The 19386-nt window shown below is 40.9% G+C and overlaps 1 protein-coding gene across 3 annotated transcripts in view; it reads left to right on the top strand.

Moving 5' to 3' along the window:
* LOC143988381 (uncharacterized) overlaps positions 1 to 19386 on the top strand; it is a 162121-nt gene that overhangs the window by 65151 nt on the left and 77584 nt on the right. The gene's annotated exons all lie outside the window — the stretch shown is intronic.

The following is a 19386-nucleotide window of genomic DNA, read 5'->3' as shown; positions in this document are numbered from 1 at the left end:
CCGACCAAGCCTTCAATTTCACCTCATGTTGCTACAGAAAATAATTTTCTTGGCTGGGAATCTTCTTTTCTCTCCGTACATTTTCTTTTATCTCCGTACAATTTCTTTTCTTATTACGTTTCTCGCACGATTCTCCCATCATTGATTAGAAAATCGTTCGTTTTTCTAAAAATTTCCAACATGTCCGATTCCTCAAATTTTATTTCCGCACGAAAATCGGCTGTTACTGCAGCCCACTAATGGTGCGAAATTCATACGAAAATTCTTAGATACGATTTTCGAAAGAAAATTCTTTCGAAATTCGAACCGTGTATGGCAGGCATAAGTGCATTATTAAAATAATTAGTTTAATAAATAAACGTAAAATGGCAACTCACAGAGTGGATGAGTATTATGGGCATAGAAAATGTAAATCGTCAGTCCCGGAGTCTCTCCAAGCTGTCCTAATGGCCGTGGAAACCCCAAGCACAGGTTTTGTTATGATGGAGACAGGAAGCGGCCAATCACCGCCATAACCAGCGTGGTATGCAAGATAGCTCCAGGCCAGACGTGACGTCACAGGAGGGCGTGCTTCTTCTTCAGACAACTGTGAGTTGCCTTTTGCTTTTATTTATTAAACCAACAATTTTAATACAGCACTTAGTTTCACACCCCTCTGTACCAGTTTAGAGTTGCACAGGATGTCTAGTGCTAGAATTATTGCTCTTGCTTTGACGTTTTGTGACAATACCTCACGTGTGGTGCGATCACTGTTTACATATGCATGGGGGAGTAACGTATGCATTAGCATTTGAGTGTAAGCACAGTGGGACAGGGTGCTTAAATTAAATTATTATTATTATTTATTTTATGTAAACATTTTTTTTTTGGATTAACTTGTGACAGCATAGTCTGTGACAGGTCCTCTTTATGTAGAGATTTGAGGTTGATCTGGGCTGTACCTATAAGTCATTATTAGGCAAGTGCCTAGGACAGTAGGGATAGAAGACATTGGCAAGTCTCTATGTCCAAATGATGGTAAAATTCAGCAAGAGAACTGTAGGGATAAGGGGGTGAAGGGAATGTCTGAAAGCTCTTTATAATTCAGAACACATTAAACCAATTTCCCTTTTTCTATTTTGGTGGTCTCTACAGTTGAAAAGTAGCTCTGCATATAAAGCAGATACCATGCTGCCTCCTGTAGCACATTCTAGCAATAGTTTTTATTAAAATAATACCATGGTACAAGGGGTGAACTTTACAAAAGGATGTCATCGTTCAGATGTTCCTAGGGGAGCATGACATCTAAATACTGTGCAAATTTAGATTAAAAGATATTTTACATTTATCACTGTTTGCCATGCCAAAAAATGAACAACCCTCTTTGTAATTAGCATAACTTTAGTAACAGCAGGGGCTCCTGTTCATGGGTAGACAAGGAGGAAGACAACCTCTATACTTGCTGTGGATTGGTTTAAAGGGCACATGGAAATCTAGGGTGGGGGCTCCCAAAATTTCCTGTGCAACTTATAATAAATTATTACAATTTTACATAGTATTTACGTCTTAACTACAATATTACATAATATTACAATATTACGCAAACTATAATTACATTTTAATTGTATATATTAACGTAATGTTTAAAATAAGGTCAAATATTCTATTCTATTACCTGACAGATACAAGTGCAAGTACCCAACATGGCTAAATATATCATGCAGTGAGTTGTGGTACCTAAACATTAAAGAAGCTGCTAAGCTATGCTTTATATATATTGTATAGATTATAACAATTTGAGTGAGCTCATGTCTACCAAAAACATAAAAAGAATAAAGAAAATGGACGGGGTGAGATATGTATATATATATATATATATATATATATATATATATATATATATATATCACCCCATCCAAATTTTTATTATTCTTTTTACATTTCTGTTATAAGTACGCTCACTCAGATTTTTATTGCTATCTGTTTCCTGAATCTGGCTAACCCCAGTGTGACAGGGGGACAAGAAATGTGTATGATTTCTCCCCCGTGAGGTCACTTACAGAAACTTAATCTAGGTTCTAACCCTTCCATGCACACACACACATCATTTGAACAGGTTTCTAGCTGCTTTATTCGTATTGTGTGCTCTTTGCACATCCCACTTAAATTTTTCTGGTTGTGATGGGTGTATCTTAGGAATGCCACAGGTGTACAATAATGGAACAAACCTACTTACATTTTTTCACTTGCAAGAGCGAGACGCATGCAGGGAAAGCTGAACACAAATACAAATAAATATAATTGTAAATGCAGAAATATAAAAGTAATAAGAATGATAAAAGCCTTGTGTGACTTTCAAAACTTGTTTTGTCTTGTAGATTGTTTTAGTGCCACCATTTTTTTCTGGTTTTACATTTTAAAAATATCCGACCAAAACAGCATTAAAAAAATGTTTATATAATTTTTTAATGTTATTTTCTAGAGAAGGAAAGTGACGTTTTACTTTAACCTGAATGGTTGTTTACTAGAAACTCAGATTCATGGGGAAGGTGGTGTTGGTGTCTGGCGGCCTGTCTTTTACGTCGACTTTCTTAGTTATTACTATAGCAGAAATTGTTAACAAGATATTTCACATAACGGACAAAAAAAAAAGTGTAAAGACAAATAGTCTAGGTTTTTAGTGTGAGGACAATTGTCTGGTTGGTTGTATTGTGGTGACAGATGCTGGCAGAAAGAACCAGCTAAAGCTTACAGCTGTGCTCTACATGACATCCACACAGGAGGGGAACAGATGTTCACACAACTGTCAAGATCGGCTGACACACAACAGCACTTTCAGAGGAACCATGGATTCCTGGGCTCCTCTTTTACCATCAAAGTTGGAAAGAAGCATAAATCAATCACATCTTTTATTTAGCCATTGCAAACACTGGCTGTGCAAACACTGCTATTACAGAACTTTTTTTCTGTCCTGACCTACTTGTGAAATTCTCCAAGGTTAGAGTAAATATGAAGATCAGTACAATTCCACAAGCACCTTGTACTGTTACACACTGAAAACATCCATATAGTTTAACCCTTTGATCCTTGTGGAATAAGGCAAAGTGCAATGACCAATAACAACCAGTCATTAACCATTTATTGCTGAGGCTAATCTGAAAAGTTCTTTCCCGAAGACGATATGACTGTTCCAAAAGCGCAAAACCCTTGGACAATTCTTCATCAACTGATATGTACATGGTGTGCATATTGGATTGCTCACAATTACTGCTATGGGACAATACAGTGTTGTGCTTATGTTTTTCTGTTATATCAGTGGAGATCATAAAAAAAGCAGCATCTGCAACTTCCTGTGTTCCAATGCTGAGATATTTAAAGCAGGGCCTTCTTATTGCATGGGCGTCCCAGGTGCACAGGGGCTCCATTATAATCTTGCATTAATTCATATTTGCCAACTGCCCCAGATTTGCTGGGACAGACATGTTTTTTACTAAACTGTCCAAGGATAGCCAAGTATCTCAGGCAGCATTACGGATCCTGTACGGTGCCCTCCTGATCCCAGTATTGTGCCCTCCTGATTCCCCCCTGTACTGTGCCTTCCTGACTTCCCCATCATCATACTGTGCCCTTCTGCCCTGCCGTACTGTGCCCTTTGTGTTGATTAGTCTTTGATTTATGCCCCTTTTTTCAATTTTATCGAAAGTACTAATAAATAGAAATGTAATTCTATCAACCATTTATACTTTAATTCTTGAAAGTAGGTTTGAATTGGGGCAGGCTGGTAGAGACTTAAGTACATTACTTTGCCTAGGGGGCCCATGATGCCATTAAGACAGTCCTGATTTAATGTTTAATGCCCCATACAGGAACCTTTCGCTGCTGAAAGTATTTCACATCCACGCTATAGATGACCATAGTCTTTAAAATCTGTAGTGATGTGTAATCAAGAGAAATATGGGTAAATCCTGCTGGGGATAGAGAGATTAAAGCAAACCTGCTGTTTTGCACTGAATGGCCAATACCTATCTGTATTCTGCAAAGCATTTACATCTACTTAGTACACAATCATCCATATCATTGTTTATGTGTCCCTATAATTAATTGCAAAGCACTATTTCTAATGCACACATTCCTGTACAGATGGCTGTGTATGTAAATGGGTGCTGAAGCAACCACTGGCTGGAACCGTGAATAATCAGAGAGAGAGAGATGTCACTAGCACACCAAGATCTACAAATGGGTCCTAAGCCTTATTCAGCGATCACATAGTTACAGCAAATCACACCATTTCAGAGCCACACAGGACCCCTTTATCAGGCATATGATTGTTAATTGAGCTGAGCATCCACTGGCCTCTTTCAGGCATTTTGTGAGTGTTTGTACTGGGGTGTGAATGAGGCCTACAGGTAAGTTAATGGGGATACATAGTTACATAGTTACATGCAAGGAACTGAAGAGTACTCAGCACTTGTGCTATGTAAGCTCCATTCAACCTCCATTTGAGGATACGTACCACTGGTCTGGAATTTGTGACCTACAGGGCTACCCATAGGCCTAAGACAATGCTTGCGAGGCTTATGATTAATTCCTCAGTCATGCAAACGTTTCAACAAATAGTTATTCCATAAACTTTGAAACACCGTCTCATGGTATTAAGTGAAATAGAAATAGGGTTTCCAGGTTCCAAAAGGTGTGTGCACAATAATTCAATTATATTATGTAAAAAAATTCTTCAGATATTGAAAAATAGGCAAATAAATCCAGGAACACATTAATTGGACAAAATATTCCTTAATGTGTAAGTTTACATTTTCACAAAAAATGAAACAGTGAACCAACACTCTACACCCTCTTGACCACCCAGTCCTCGCTGCACTTACCTTCGTGGGTAAGTAGCTGTCACTGCCCACATAGACAGTGTAACAGCCCTATATTTTCTTTCTGTAGGGCTTTCGGGATAGATCAGAGTAATTCTGATTGGTCAGTGCCAACAGGTGACTGATTTCACCAATCAGAACTGCTCTGATCCATCCCAGAAGCCTTACATAAAGAAGAAGAATAAGAGCAGAGATTTTAAATCCCCAGACCAGTACTTGGGCTGCATGGGTAGCGACAGCTAATCACCCAAGGAGGCAAGAGCAGAAGGGATCGTGGGATGGGAAAGATATAGGGTGTTAGTTCACCTTTTCATTTTTTGTGAAAATGTGCACTTACACTTTAAAGCTGACCTTTAGGAAAGGCAAATATTGTCTAAATGCAAGAGACATGTGTATTCTTACTTTAATCTTTAAACCCAGATTAAAGAAAAAAAGCCTGCAAGACAAAGGCATAATAAGATAGTATGCATCACATACTAGCTAATTATGAAATACTCACCTTAGAACGATGCTGTTGCAGCAGTCCCAGCACACTGCATTGACCAGCATCATGTTGTCCCTGAGTTATTTCCAGGTTCGCTGTTTCCGGCTTTGTGATTGGCCGAAGCCGCAATGACAGTATGCGCGTGGGAGCCACCGATAACGGCACAGCAGCTGAAGAAACGGCATAAGTGAGCCTTTTCTTCAGTGCACATGTGCTGATGACGTTGGCACATGCGGATACAGTGAATATCCCCCAAACTGTGCAAGTTCTGGAGAAATTCAGGTACCTACAGGTAAGCCTATAATAAGGCAAAAGTGGTTGTACAGGGTTTACAATCACTTTAATCTTGGTGTGCTTTGCATATTTCTTCCAGACCTATGCAGTAATCCAGTATGAAACTTGCCTTGGTGCAGAAACTTCCTGTATAAAGACCAGTCACAGCTGCTCCCTCTTCTTGTGCAGGGTGACTGGTCTTGTATCCGCCCCTTTCTGTAGGTTCCTGCTAGCAGCCTATAGTGGGCATGTCAGCTGGGTTCCTCCCATAGCTCTGCTCTCTGCACAAGCCATGTACAGCACAGTGAAGATATTACTGATATAACTGATAATTTTACGAGTTACAAACTAGGTTTGTAAAGATATTTGGTGTACACAAAGGAGTGGTTTACTAAAACTAGAGCACTCAATACCTGGTGCAGCTGTGCCTGGTAGTCAATCAGCTTTGACAACAAAATCTGGAAGCTTATTGGTTTCTATGCAGAGTTGCACCAGATTTTGCCCTCCACAGTGTGTTTTTGTGGATCAGCTTTAAAGTGGTTGTAAATCCAAGAAAAAAAAGAAACTTGCAAGACAAAGGCATAATGAGCTAGTATGCATAGCATACTAGCTCATTATGTATTACTTACCTTAGATCGAAGCCCCCACAGCGATCCTCGTTCACAACTCCGGTCGGTGACATTGCTCCTGGAGTTACTTCTGGGTATCATGAGCTCCAGCACTGTGATTGGCCGGAGCCGCGATGACGTCACTCCCACGCATGCGGGTGGGAGCAGCTGGTAATGGCACACGCTAATTGAAGTAACGTCACATACATGCCATTGCTTCAGTTTGCTTCAGTGCGCATGTGCCGATGACGTTGGCACATGCAATACAGAGGATATCTCCTAAACCGTTCAGGTTTATGAAACATCCTGGGCAGGGGTCAAGTCCTGGGAAAAAAAGTGTGGTAACTCCCACCCAAGATCCACTCGCCCACCAATAAAAAAAAAATGATACACTCATATGCACGAACGCTTCAAAAGTGGTATTTTTCATCCAATTTTCGTATTGTTTGTATGAAGCTTAACTGTTAGTACATTAAAAAAAAGTCCTCAATAAACATAAATATGGTAATTCTCTGAATAATCAGCATTCATTCCATTGTGCTTCCATGCAAATGTGATCATCATGTTCTGATCTTTATTGGGCAATATTATTTTGTATATAGAGTGTTTATGTGGTGAGTTTACACTTTTCATTGAACAGAGTTTGGATAACACAGGGTTAAATGGAAAGGTCATAAATGAACTGCACATTATCTGGACAGAATTCTTGGGGAGATAGTGATGTGTTCCTGCTTAGGAGATGTATGTTAGCTTGGGGGGAGCTGAAAACTCTGCAGGGCTCCAACACACACTCGCTGCTATTCCAACCCTTCACATATTTCCACATAAACTTCCCTCCTGGTATTAAACTTTGCCAGGTATTGTGCCCAGCTTACCACCCCAAACTGATGTTCCTCCCTCAGCTCACCTCTCTCCCTGCATGTCCTGTGAGCAGAATAGCTGTGCTCCTCCTCTGGGTTCTCTCATCATATGGCACTGAAGATAGAGGAGGGGGGGATTCAGCAGGACACACAGAGCAAGTATGCAGGAGACTGGGGGGGGGGGAGGCGGAGACAGAAAATCAGGAGGGGGGGGCGGGCGGGGAGGAGCGCATCACGAGAGGTCTGACTAAATACAATCTCTTAGCAGCAGGGACCTGATCTACCCGTCAGCCAGCTGTGATTGACAGGTAGATCGAAGAGGAAGCTGTCATGGGGCCCCCTACTGGCAATGCCTGAATGGTCAGGTGTGCGGCACTTACTATTGTGAGCTGTGTCGGTGGCTGCTGGTGTAGCACCTGCCACACAGCTCGCATACTTCAAAGTCTTGCAGGACACGGCTGCTAATGGGAACTGAGTTCCTGTTGTGGAAAAAGTACAGGAACTCCGTTCCCATGCGTTCCCGCAGGACTTGAGCCCTGATCCTGGGTAACTACATGTAAGCCTTATTATAGGCTTACCTGTAGAAAAAAGTGTGTTGTAAAGGTTTACAACCACTTTATATAAACAAGTGATCAGCTCTAGATTGCATGTTTATTAAAGCATAAGTTCACCTTCAGGAGCAAGTTACAAATTACACCCATATTTATTCTGGCCTCAGGGATGACCAGGAACTCCTCTGAAGGTAAAATTTGTGAAATTTTGGAGTTGGAAAGCATTGTTAACCCACTAATTTGTTTTTTGCTGCCTGGCATTGTTGTTTAACCCCCTCCCTATGAGAGTATGAATATATGGGGCTTCACAGAAGTGGATCATTTGTGTTTGTGCTGAGAAAACACTGTACAGTGAACTCCCAGCAGAGACCAAATTCTCACTCTGTACTGGATTTTAAAATTCGTGACATGCAGGGGTGATGCTAGGTCTACAAAAGATCTGGGGCTAGAGCCCATAGCAGCGTAGTAAACAAAATCATATGCCTGGGCGGGCATACACATGTATATAATATATGTGTGTGTGTGTCCACTTACATCAGGATTCCCAGAGAGCCCCCCTTTGATTAGGGTCCCCAGAGAGCCTCCCCTTAAATCAGGGTCCACAGAGAGCCTCCCCCCTGCATCAGGGTCCCCAGAGAGCCCCCCACTTACATCAGGGTCCCCAGAGAGCCTCCCCCTTATATTATTGTCCCCAGAGAGCCTCCCCTTAAATCAGGGTCCCCAGAGAGCCTCCCCCCTGCATCAGGGTCCCCAGAGAGCCCCCCACTTACATCAGGGTCCCCAGAGAGCCTCCCCCTTATATCAGGGTCCCCGGAGATCCTCCCCTTAAATCAGGGTCTCCAGAGAGCCTCCTCCCCGCATCAGGGTCCCCAGAGAGCCCCCCACTTACATCAGGGTCCCCAGAGAGCCTCCCCCTTATATCAGGGTCCCCAGAGAGCCTCCCCTTAAATCAGGGTCTCCAGAGAGCCTCCCCCTGCATCAGGGTCCCCAGAGAGCCCCCACTTACTTTAGGGTCCCCAGAGAGCATCCCCTCCCCTTGGGGACACCTACAGAGACTCGGGGCTATAGGTCCCAGATTCGGGGCTATAGCCCCAAAAGCCACCCCCTAGCGATGCCTCTGGTAACATGAAATTAGCAGACGGGGCCCAAAGGGTGTCGCTCGAGAAGTGAACTTCCTCTTTACACTCCCGTAGTACGTCACTACATTTGTGTTTGCAGAACAACAATTTGCGGATAGTTGGTATGCTAGACAAAATCCTGCACACGTGCTTTTGACAAAAATCAGGTGCTCGAATTGTGTATACGAGGCTTTAGAGTCACTGGGTCTTGTACACCTGATCGTTGTTATAGTCTCTGATTGGCTATCACAATGGTCAATCACTGTAAAGCCTGCCCATGTGTTTATTTTTCTCCTCTTGCATGGATACATTTGTATCTTTTTCTCCTTGCTAGAGAAGAAAATTGTACACAAAGAAGGGGTTAAATCTAGATCAGTGTTAGGGTCAGTGTTAGGGTTAGTGTTAGTGTCAAAGTTAGGATAAAGGGTCAGAGTCAAAGACGTTGGTCAAGTGTCAGGTTCAGTGTATTTTAGGTAGGATTAATAAAAAGCATTTTTTTATTCAGTAACCGTGTCAAGTATTGTTTCGGGGTCCTATTACGGGTCCAAACAACAAATTACATACTATGCCCAAACAACAAATATTATGTGGTATTGCTGCAATCGTCAGGAGTAGGAACATTTATTTATGATTATTTTTTGATGATAGGTTTTGGTAAAAGCGAGAAATATACTGCTGAATTTTTTTTCAAAATATATTTTTTACTATTTTGTGTCAGGGTTTCTTTGATAATAAAAAAAAAGAAATCAGGAAATATCCATTACCATTTACCATCTAATGAAAGCCTGATTTGTCCTGAAAAAAACCATGGTATAATTAATCTGGATATGCTAAGTTTTTGCGACGATATGTACGGTTTTACTTACACATGTCAAAGTTGCAAAATTTTGTTTCAAGCATTAAGATTTGTTTTATTCTCCATCATGAAGGGATTCAAATGTATTCCCACTTTTACAGTCAGATTATAGTCACACAGCATACCTAAAAAAAATTAGAAAAAATATTTCTTACTTTTCCATTTGTTTCTTTAGCACAGGTTTATAAATACACTATATTTTCTAAAGTATTGGGACGCCTGCCTTTACACGCATATGAACTCTAATGGTATCCCGGTTTCGGTCCGTAGGGTTCAGTATTGAGTTGGCCCACTCTTTGCAGCTATAACAGCTTCAACTCTTCTGAGAACTCTGTACACAAGGTTTATGAGTGTGCATATGGGAATGTTTGACCATTCTTCCTGAAGCACATTTGTGAAGTCAGGCACTAATTTTGGACGAGAAGGCCTGGCTCTGCTCGAATTCATCCCAAAGATGTTCTATCAGGTTGAGGTCAGGACTCTGTGCAGGCCAATCAAGTTCCTTCACCCCAAACTCGCTCATCCATGTCTTTATGGACCTTGCTTTGTGTGGAGATTGATTGGGACAGGTTTGTTTGTTTTTTTGCTGTTTTTGCCACCTTTAGGTAGATTCATCCATCACAAAGAGTGAAAGAAAATCCCAAATTTTGGGTTGTCCCAATAACAGGAATGGAGGGTAAATCTTCCAGGGGACACCAGATTTGGTGACCCTGGTGATAACCACTTTGGGCTAATTTCCTCTGATTTTCCTATTTGACTATAGGACAGGAAGTGAAGGGAAATCTCCCCAAAGGGACACAGCTGTCAAAAAACTGTTAGTGGTTAAAACCCTCCTTACTCTATACAAAATGAAAAAGTTTTGACTTTACCATTCTACTTTACCATACAATGTATCTCCCTAGTCATGAGTGTGCACATTTAGTATACATTTGAAAATGAAGATGTGCCAGCAACCTACAGAGGGGGGTAATTATGGTAAATATAACTCCCCACGACCCTCCTTAACATTACATAGAAGGTAGGTAAGGATAGTTGCATGTTTAAGCAAGTAAAAAGGTCAGCAGAATTATTTTAAAGGAGTTGTCTCAATGTTTTTCACCTTAATGCATTCTATGCATAAAGGAGAAAACCCTTTTGTAGTGTAGCAGCCCCACAGAGCCCCCCTTTTACTTACCTGAACCTGATCTTTCCATCGACGAAAATGAGCACAGCAGCTCAAGCCACTGTCTCAGGTCCTCATTGAAAAGATTAATAGCAGCAGGAGCCATTGACTCCCACTGCTGTCAATCAAATCCAGTGGCACGGGAGCTGGGGGCGGAGCCAAATCCTGCTGTCCTGTGTCAATGGATGCAGCAGCAGGACTTGGGAGCACGCCCGTACGAGTGCCCCCCCCCCCCCCCATAGAATGTGGCTCTCCGGTGGGGGCACTCGATGAAGAGGAGGAGCCAGGAGCACCACCGGGGGGACCCCAAAAAAGAAGGATTGGGGCCGAAAACCTTACACAGAGCAGGTAAGTATAACATGTTTGTTATTTAAAAAAAAAAAACCTTTACAATCACTTTAAAGAGGAAGTAAACCCTGATGGGTTTGCTTCTTCTTTGTCTCCCTGCAAAGTAAAGCATAATGTGCTACTATGCATAACAAACATATCATACTTACCTCCACTGTGGAGTTCGTTTTGCACAATGTGACCCCGATCATCATCGTCTGGGGTCCCCCGGTGGCGCTCATAGCTCCTCCTCACATCAGTAAACCCCCCTGGGAGAAGCGATCTCCCTGGGGGTTACCTTTGCGGGCACGCTCCAGTATTTGCGTGCATAGACACAGAATGCCGGGCTCAGCCTCACTCCTCTGCACCCGCATCATTGGATTTGATTGACAGCAGCGGGAGCCAATGGCTGTGCTGCTATCAATATATCCAATTAAGAGCCGAGAACCCCTGGGCAGAGAAGGTAAGTGCATCTCCGCCAAGGGAACGAATGGGCTCAGGTGAGTAAAAAGGGAGGGCTGGGGAGCCGGTCAGTGTCAGAAGTTTTTCACCTTAATGCATTAAAGTGAAAAAACACAAGGGTTTACAGCCCCTTTAAAACAGAACTAAACCCATTGATTTAACTATTTCCAAAAACAGTTATACTCAAGGCATGCCGTGAATGATAACTGTCACGGTTGCTTGTGCTCTCAATTGGAATGTCACCAAATGGCTGGTGTTAGAACTGATCACATGTGCAGCAACATGGCAATTCCAAACAGAGACTAAAGCCCCATACACATTTTCTGCTGATATTTCCCTTCAGATTTACCAAAACCATATAATATGAGGTCAAACCTTAAGAGTTTCAATGTGTATGCAATCAGGCAGGCCCTTGCACTACATGGTTTTGGTAAATCTGAAGACAAAAATCAGCAGAAAATCTGATAGTGTGTATGGGGCTTAAGATGGCAGATTCCTTGACTGTAGAGAATAAGAGGGTTTAGTTTAATTTGAATGCAATTCATGTTAACCAAATGACATTTAGTTTGCTACAGCAATATGTTAATAACTATTCCCATTTGTTTTGTTTTATTAAAATGTTGTATTTCCATCCTTTGTTTCCTCTCTGTGCTGCTGCTCTCCTGCAGTCTGTTTGCAGCCACTTTCTGTGTACATGCATGCACTCTTGTGATGGCTGCATGGAATTTCTCAAGGCGGGTTTCCTAATAGTAAAAACAGTGGACCATACCTATTTCATCTATATTCACAAGGCCACTTGTAGTCTCCATCAGAAGCCTGTGTGATAGGGTGACAATGCAGTAACACAATTGGAACTTAGGGACTGGGCGTTGTCACCGTATAACAACAAAGTGTCTAAATGAGGACCTTCATGGTGGGATGACGGGTTATTATTTTAACAAAAGCTGCAGATTTTAAAATATTTAAAAATGACTTTTGAAATGGCATTCGTAGATTAGTGCTTAGAAGAAATTTTAGTGATTGGGTTTACATTTATTACGATATGCACACATGGACGTGCCTCTCTTGGGCTTACACCATAGTCCCATCATGCCCCTGGAAATAAAAATGTAAAATGGCAAATTTATGCAAGATCTTTTCTAGGGCAGATAGAAAAGAAAAATCCTGCATTATGCAATATAAAATATAAGGAGATTAACCCTATCTATAGATTAGTAATAGAGAACTATTGTTATTTGTAGCAAATTAAACCCTCGTTAAGGGTTTCTCTTAACATTAAAAGCTAGTCTCCAAAGTGATTTAGTCATTTCAATGTTGTGTTAACAATTAGCACAGGCCTAGTAGGCTGCCTCCCAGTTCGTATAGAAATATAGCGCTAAATTGTACATTTTCCTGTGCTTGATTCCAAATGACTCCCTGCACTTAATTATGAGGATGAGAGGGGAAGCCTATTCCTCTTTGTTATAGGATAAACTTTCAGTAATCCCAAACAAAGGAGCCAGTTCTGGAAGATATGGGATTTGCAGTCGGATTATGGTCTCAGAGATAATAATGTGCAGTCAGTAGAAGCGCGGTTTTATTTTAATTCAAATAAGCTGGTAAACAACCCATGACATGCCTGGTGCTGGGGAGAGCTGTCTTCTGCCTGCTACATTGCCTGGCCAATTTCTCAGCTTAGGAGGAATCTATTATTATTATTATACCAAATTAATAACAGATGCAGAATAGACTAGCCACAGTCTAATAGAAGGACAATGCACCAGAAAGTATGGGACCGCTTCAGGTTTACATCATTGGCTTTTTCAAAGGAATCCATGCAAAACAAAAAATATTAAACCATTTGCCTGACATACATTTTCCTATAAAACTGGGGGAGTACTGATTGGAAAGGGGGTAGTAATTAAAATGAGGGATCACTGGTTGGAAAGGGGGTAGTAATTAGAATGAGGGAGCACTGGTTGGAATTGGGGTAGTAATTAGAATGAGGGAGCACTGGTTGGAATGGGGGTAGTAATTAGAATAAGGAATCACTGATTGGAATGGGGGTAGTAATTAGAATGAGGGAACACTGGTTGGAATGGGGGTAGTACTTAGAAAGACGGATCACTGGTTGGAATGGGGGTAGTAATTAGAATGAGGAACACTGGTTGGAATGGGGGTAGTAATTAGAATGAGGGAGCACTGGTTGGAATGGGGGTAGTAATTAGAATGAGGGAACACTGGTTGGAATGGGGTAGTAATTAGAATGAGGGAGCACTGTTTGGAATGGGGGTAGTAATTAGAATGAGGAAGCACTGGTTGGAATGGGGGTAGTAATTAGAATGAGGGATCACTGGTTGAAATGGGGGTAGTAATTAGAATGAGGAAGCACTGGTTGGAATGGGGGTAGTAATTAGAATGAGGGATCGCTGGTTGAAATAGGGGTAGTAATTAGAATGAGGAAGCACTGGTTGAAATGGGGGTAGTACTTAGAAAGACGGATCACTGGTTGGAATGGGGGTAGTAATTAGAATGAGGAACACTGGTTGGAATGGGGGTAGTAATTAGAATGAGGGAGCACTGGTTGGAATGGGGGTAGTAATTAGAATGATGGAACACTGGTTGGAATGGGGGTAGTAATTAGAATGAGGGAGCACTGTTTGGAATGGGGGTAGTAATTAGAATGAGGAAGCACTGGTTGGAATGGGGGTAGTAATTAGAATGAGGGAGCACTGTTTGGAATGGGGGTAGTAATTAGAATGAGGGAGCACTGGTTGGAATGGGGGTAGTAATTAGAATGATGGAACACTGGTTGGAATGGGGGTAGTAATTAGAATGAGGGAGCACTGTTTGGAATGGGGGTAGTAATTAGAATGAGGAAGCACTGGTTGGAATGGGGGTAGTAATTAGAATGAGGGAGCACTGTTTGGAATGGGGGTAGTAATTAGAATGAGAAAGCACTGGTTGGAATGGGGGTAGTAATTAGAATGAGGGAGCACTGGTTGGAATGGGGGTGTTAATTAGAATGAGGGAGCACTGGTTGGAATGGGGTGGTATTTAGAATGAGGTAGCACTGTTTGGAATGGGGGCAGTAATTAGAATGAGGGAGCACTAGTTGGAATCGGGGTATTAATTAGAATGAGGGAGCACTGGTTGGAATGGGGGTATTATTTGAATGAGGGAGCACTGGTTGGAATGGGGGTAGTAATTAGAATGAGGAAGCACTGGTTGAAATAGGGGTAGTAATTAGAATGAGGGAGCACTGGTTGAAATGATGGGTTATGATTTGAATGGGAGGCAATTCACTCACATGGGAAGTACTGGTTAGAATGGGGGAGCACTGATTGGAATGGAGGGTGCTGATTAGAATGGGGGAGCATGCAAAATGTCAAATGCCATTTGACTGACATACATTTTTCTATAAAATTGGGGAGCACTGATTAGAATGAGGGGGGTATTAGAATGAGGGAACACTGATTGGAATGAGGGGTATTAATTAGAATGGGAGAGCATTGACTCAAATGACTCAAATGGGGAGTACTGGTTAGAATGGGGGAGCACTGATTGGAATGGGAGGTGATGATTACAATGAGGGAGCATTGAGTGGAATTGGGGAGCACTGATTGGAATGGTGGCACTGATTAAAAGGGGGATATTGATTAGAATAGGGGAGCACTAATTGGAATGGGGGTACTAATTAGAACAGGGGAGCATTGATTGGAATGTGAGGTACTGATTAGAATGGAGAAGCATTGATTGGAATGGGGTGCACTGATTAGAATGGGAGAGTACTGATTGAAATGGGGAATACATATTCTAATGGAAGAGGACTGCTTGGAATGGGGAGCACTGATTATCATGGGGAACACTGACAGCAATGGGAGTACAGACTAGATTTGGGGAGCATTGATCAGAATGGATAAGCAGTGGTTGGAATGTGAAATTCTAATTGGAATAGAAGATGTACTGATTAAAATAAGGGGAGCAGTACCTGGAATGTGTGAAATGTAATTGGAATGGGGGTGCATTGGTTGGAATGGAGTGGGGGGGGCATCAATTGAGATAGGTGGAACACTGATTGGAATGGGGAGAGCACTGATTGAAATCTGCAAAGCACTGAATGGGGAGAGTCCAGATTGAAATGGGGAGAAGCACTGATTGAAATGTGGGTCGGTGACAGTAATTAGAAAGGAGGAGCACTGACTTGAATGGAGGGAAGTGATTAGAAAAAGGGAGCTGTGATTGGAATGGAGATAAGGGATTAGAAATGGGGATCTCCGATTTGAATAGAGAGAAGTTATTAGAAAAGGGGAGCTCTGGTTGGAATGGAGGGAAGTGATTGGAAAAAGGGGAGCACTGACTGGAATGGAGGGAAGTGATTAGAAAGAGGGAGCTCTGCTTGGAATAGAGGGAAGTGATTAGAAAAGGTGAGGGGGGCTCTGTTTGGAATGGAGGGAAGTGATTATAAAAGAGGAGCTCTGATTGGAATGGAGGAAAGTGATTATAAAAGGGGAGCTCTGATTGGAATGGAGGAAAGTGATTAGAAAAGGGGAGCTCTGATTGGAATGGAGGGAAGTGATTATAAAAGGGGAGCTCTGATTGGAATGGAGGAAAGTGATCATAAAAGGGGAGCTCTGATTGGAATGGAGGAAAGTGATTATAAAAGGGGAGCTCTGATTGGAATGGAGGAAAGTGATTATAAAAGGGGAGCTCTGATTGGAATGGAGGGAAGTGATTATAAAAGGGGAGCTCTGATTGGAATGGAGGAAAGTGATTATAAAAGGGGAGCTCTGATTGGAATGGAGGAAAGTGATCATAAAAGGGGAGCTCTGATTGGAATGGAGGAAAGTGATTATAAAAGGGGAGCTCTGATTGGAATGGAGGGAAGTGATTAAAAAGGGGGAGCTGTTTGAGAAGTGGGAGCACTGATTGGAACAATGGGGGTTCAGTGAATAAATCGGGGTATCAGTGACTGGAATGGGTGGAGCAATGATGGCAACTAAAAAAGGACAGAAAATAAGTATTATTTATTATTGTGTTTTAAATGACTCACAATAAGATGTAACCAATTTATTAGCAGAATTGCTGCAAATCATAAGCTTCACACAGCCCACCGGATAAAGAGGCATTGTGGGGATTTTATAAAGCCAACATAAATTAAGCTAAAAAAAAAAAAAAAAAAAAAAAGAGAGAGAGAGAAACATCGCTGCTTTAGTAAGACCAATCTGCCTATGGAATTAGACCTGATACATAAACATGCAGAATACAGAATATATTTCAGAGTGTGTATCTGCGATAATTTCTACAGAAACCATTCTAGATTTATGTTAAGAAACCGAGCGAGCGACTCACTAACGGAGCGATCTGACAGACGATTCGAGGAGAGCAAAGGATCACACTGTCAGTATATATATATATATATATATATATATATATATATATATATATATATATATATAATTATTATTGTTTTAGTATTATAATTTCTATATGTAAATATGTATATCTATATTTATTTGGAAGATGTCAACATTTAAGAATCTCTAGAATCTCTTAACCTTCAGAATAGCCAGAAATCGAAGTTTCATTATTAGGGCATTATTAAAACAGATATCACTATATATATACATTTCGCTCAGTGAGTATACAGTGATTTGCTGTCACTCATTGGGTTAATGTATGTGATGAGCAGACACTTTCCTGTATCCAACAGCAGTGTCGGGATAATCGTTCTCCATACTGTACGGATAAATACTACACCAGGCGAGAAACCTTCTAATTTCAGTCTTGCCTCAAATAGCATCTTATATTTCTAATTACAAGACTATTTATAGAGAGATGCAGCATTGTTACAGGGGGAACCTACTGTGCACTATTTATTAGAGCTAGATCCATGGAAAGAAATAATAAGCGGTGCCACCCATGACACCTGTGCTCTGCACCCACCCCAAAAATCACAGGTGATGAGCGATTTTTGGACCTTCTGCATTGTAGGACAATCAGAGCTCATACACCCTTCCCCAGCCCGGCATCCGATGGGTTAATATGCAGAAGAACATCTGCATGTATCTGCCTTCATTCATAGGCAATCATGCGGAGTAATGAGCACAAATATGAGAAATATGCTAGCAGTTCAGTGTGTTTACCTGGGCACGTCTACCCACAGTACAACTGATACTGGGCACTTCGCTGGGTGCACTCACCCCATTCCTACTTTTATGAATTATATATAAGAATATATGCTTATGATAAATAGATTCATAGATAAATGATGTATAGGTTTACATATAGATAGGTTTATATAGATGGATTGATTGATTTAGATTTATGTATTGGTATAAGATAGATAGATAAATAGTTAGATAGATAGATAGATAGATAGATAGATAGATAGATAGATAGATAGATAGATAGATAGATAGATAGATAGATAGATAGATAGATAGATAGATAGATAGATAGATAGATAGATAATTTTCTAAATGTGCATCTGATGGATTCCGAGTAATAGAAGAGTTGTAGTGATTGGTTTCTGCTGAATGCAGCACATTGCTTTCTGCTGTAAATAATCCACGATTTGATGATAATTCTATATAATATATTGATGATATAACCGGTTGGTTTTGACAGCAGGATTAGGGCGACGAGCACATTCTACAAGAGTTACCTACCCCTAATATGGCTTAAAACCGACATGAACCAACATATAATGTAATTAAATAAAGAGGTCATTTCCTTCTAGCTATTGTCACTTCACACAGGTGAATAGAAAGAATAGGACATCTCCTCTGAATGTTTCTTAATCCTTCCCATTCTGATCTCTTACAAATAACGCGTTTTTTATATAAATATTCCATTGTTATGTAAACTTCAAAAACTGTATTGTGATTTTTTTTTTTTAAGTATTTTAATGGCAAAGGTAAATAGTGTATGAAGTTCAATAGAACGCCTGTGTGACCATGAATGGTGTTGTGTGAAGTCTCATCAATAACAGCAAGTCGTGTCTTTTATTAATGGGCTGTTTATGGAGAGCTGTCTTTTATTACACCTGTGAAGTAATGGTCCAGCTGCAAACGAAATTTTCCTTAAGACCAGCTCTGCCTATAAACCCTTTGATGAGTTGTGTTCATGGAATATTTGCCAGTTAACTGTAACTAATAACCGGTGCAAAGTCAGATCTGGGTGCTGCTGGTTGGGGCATAAGTCATAGAGGTGGATTACTGTCATCTCAGGCTACAGGGAAATGCAAGGAGTAGTATTCATTCCTATAGGAAGGTAGACAAACACACAAGACCCCTGCTGGGAACATTGTGTACAGACCCCAGACCCCAGCTTAGTTCTAATGCCATAAAGGCATACCAGGCTGTAGGATGCAGGACTGGGGGACTGGGGGACTGGGGGTACAGCACTTGGGTACCACTACAAGCTCATATAGATAGATGATGACAAAAAATTATATATATTTATATATAATTAGTGTGTATGTGTATATGTTTGTTTGCTAGAAAGATACGAGCAGATGTATATAATGGTGTACAGTATATATATATATATATATATATATATATATATATATATACGAATCTATATGCTCACATAAGATTGTTGGATTTGTGTTTCATATCTGATGTCTGTATATATGCACACACAAACACACACTGGGGAAGATTTACTAAAACTGGAGCATGCAAAATCTGGTGCAGCTCTGTAGCTCTGCATAGAAACCAATCAGCTTCCAGGTTTTATTGTCTAAGCTTAATTGAACAAGCTGAACTTAAGAGCTGATTGGCTACCCCCCACTGTACATATAACATAAAATATTAAATAAATAAATATATATTTTTTTAAAA

The sequence above is a fragment of the Lithobates pipiens genome, unplaced genomic scaffold (genome assembly GCF_037356315.1).
Source record: "Lithobates pipiens isolate NorthernLeopardFrog02 unplaced genomic scaffold, aLitPip1_a1.2 Scaffold_18, whole genome shotgun sequence".
Lineage (NCBI taxonomy): Eukaryota > Metazoa > Chordata > Amphibia > Anura > Ranidae > Lithobates > Lithobates pipiens.
The sequence above is the reverse complement of the archived record's forward strand: the minus strand, read 5'-3'. Positions and strand labels throughout refer to the sequence as shown.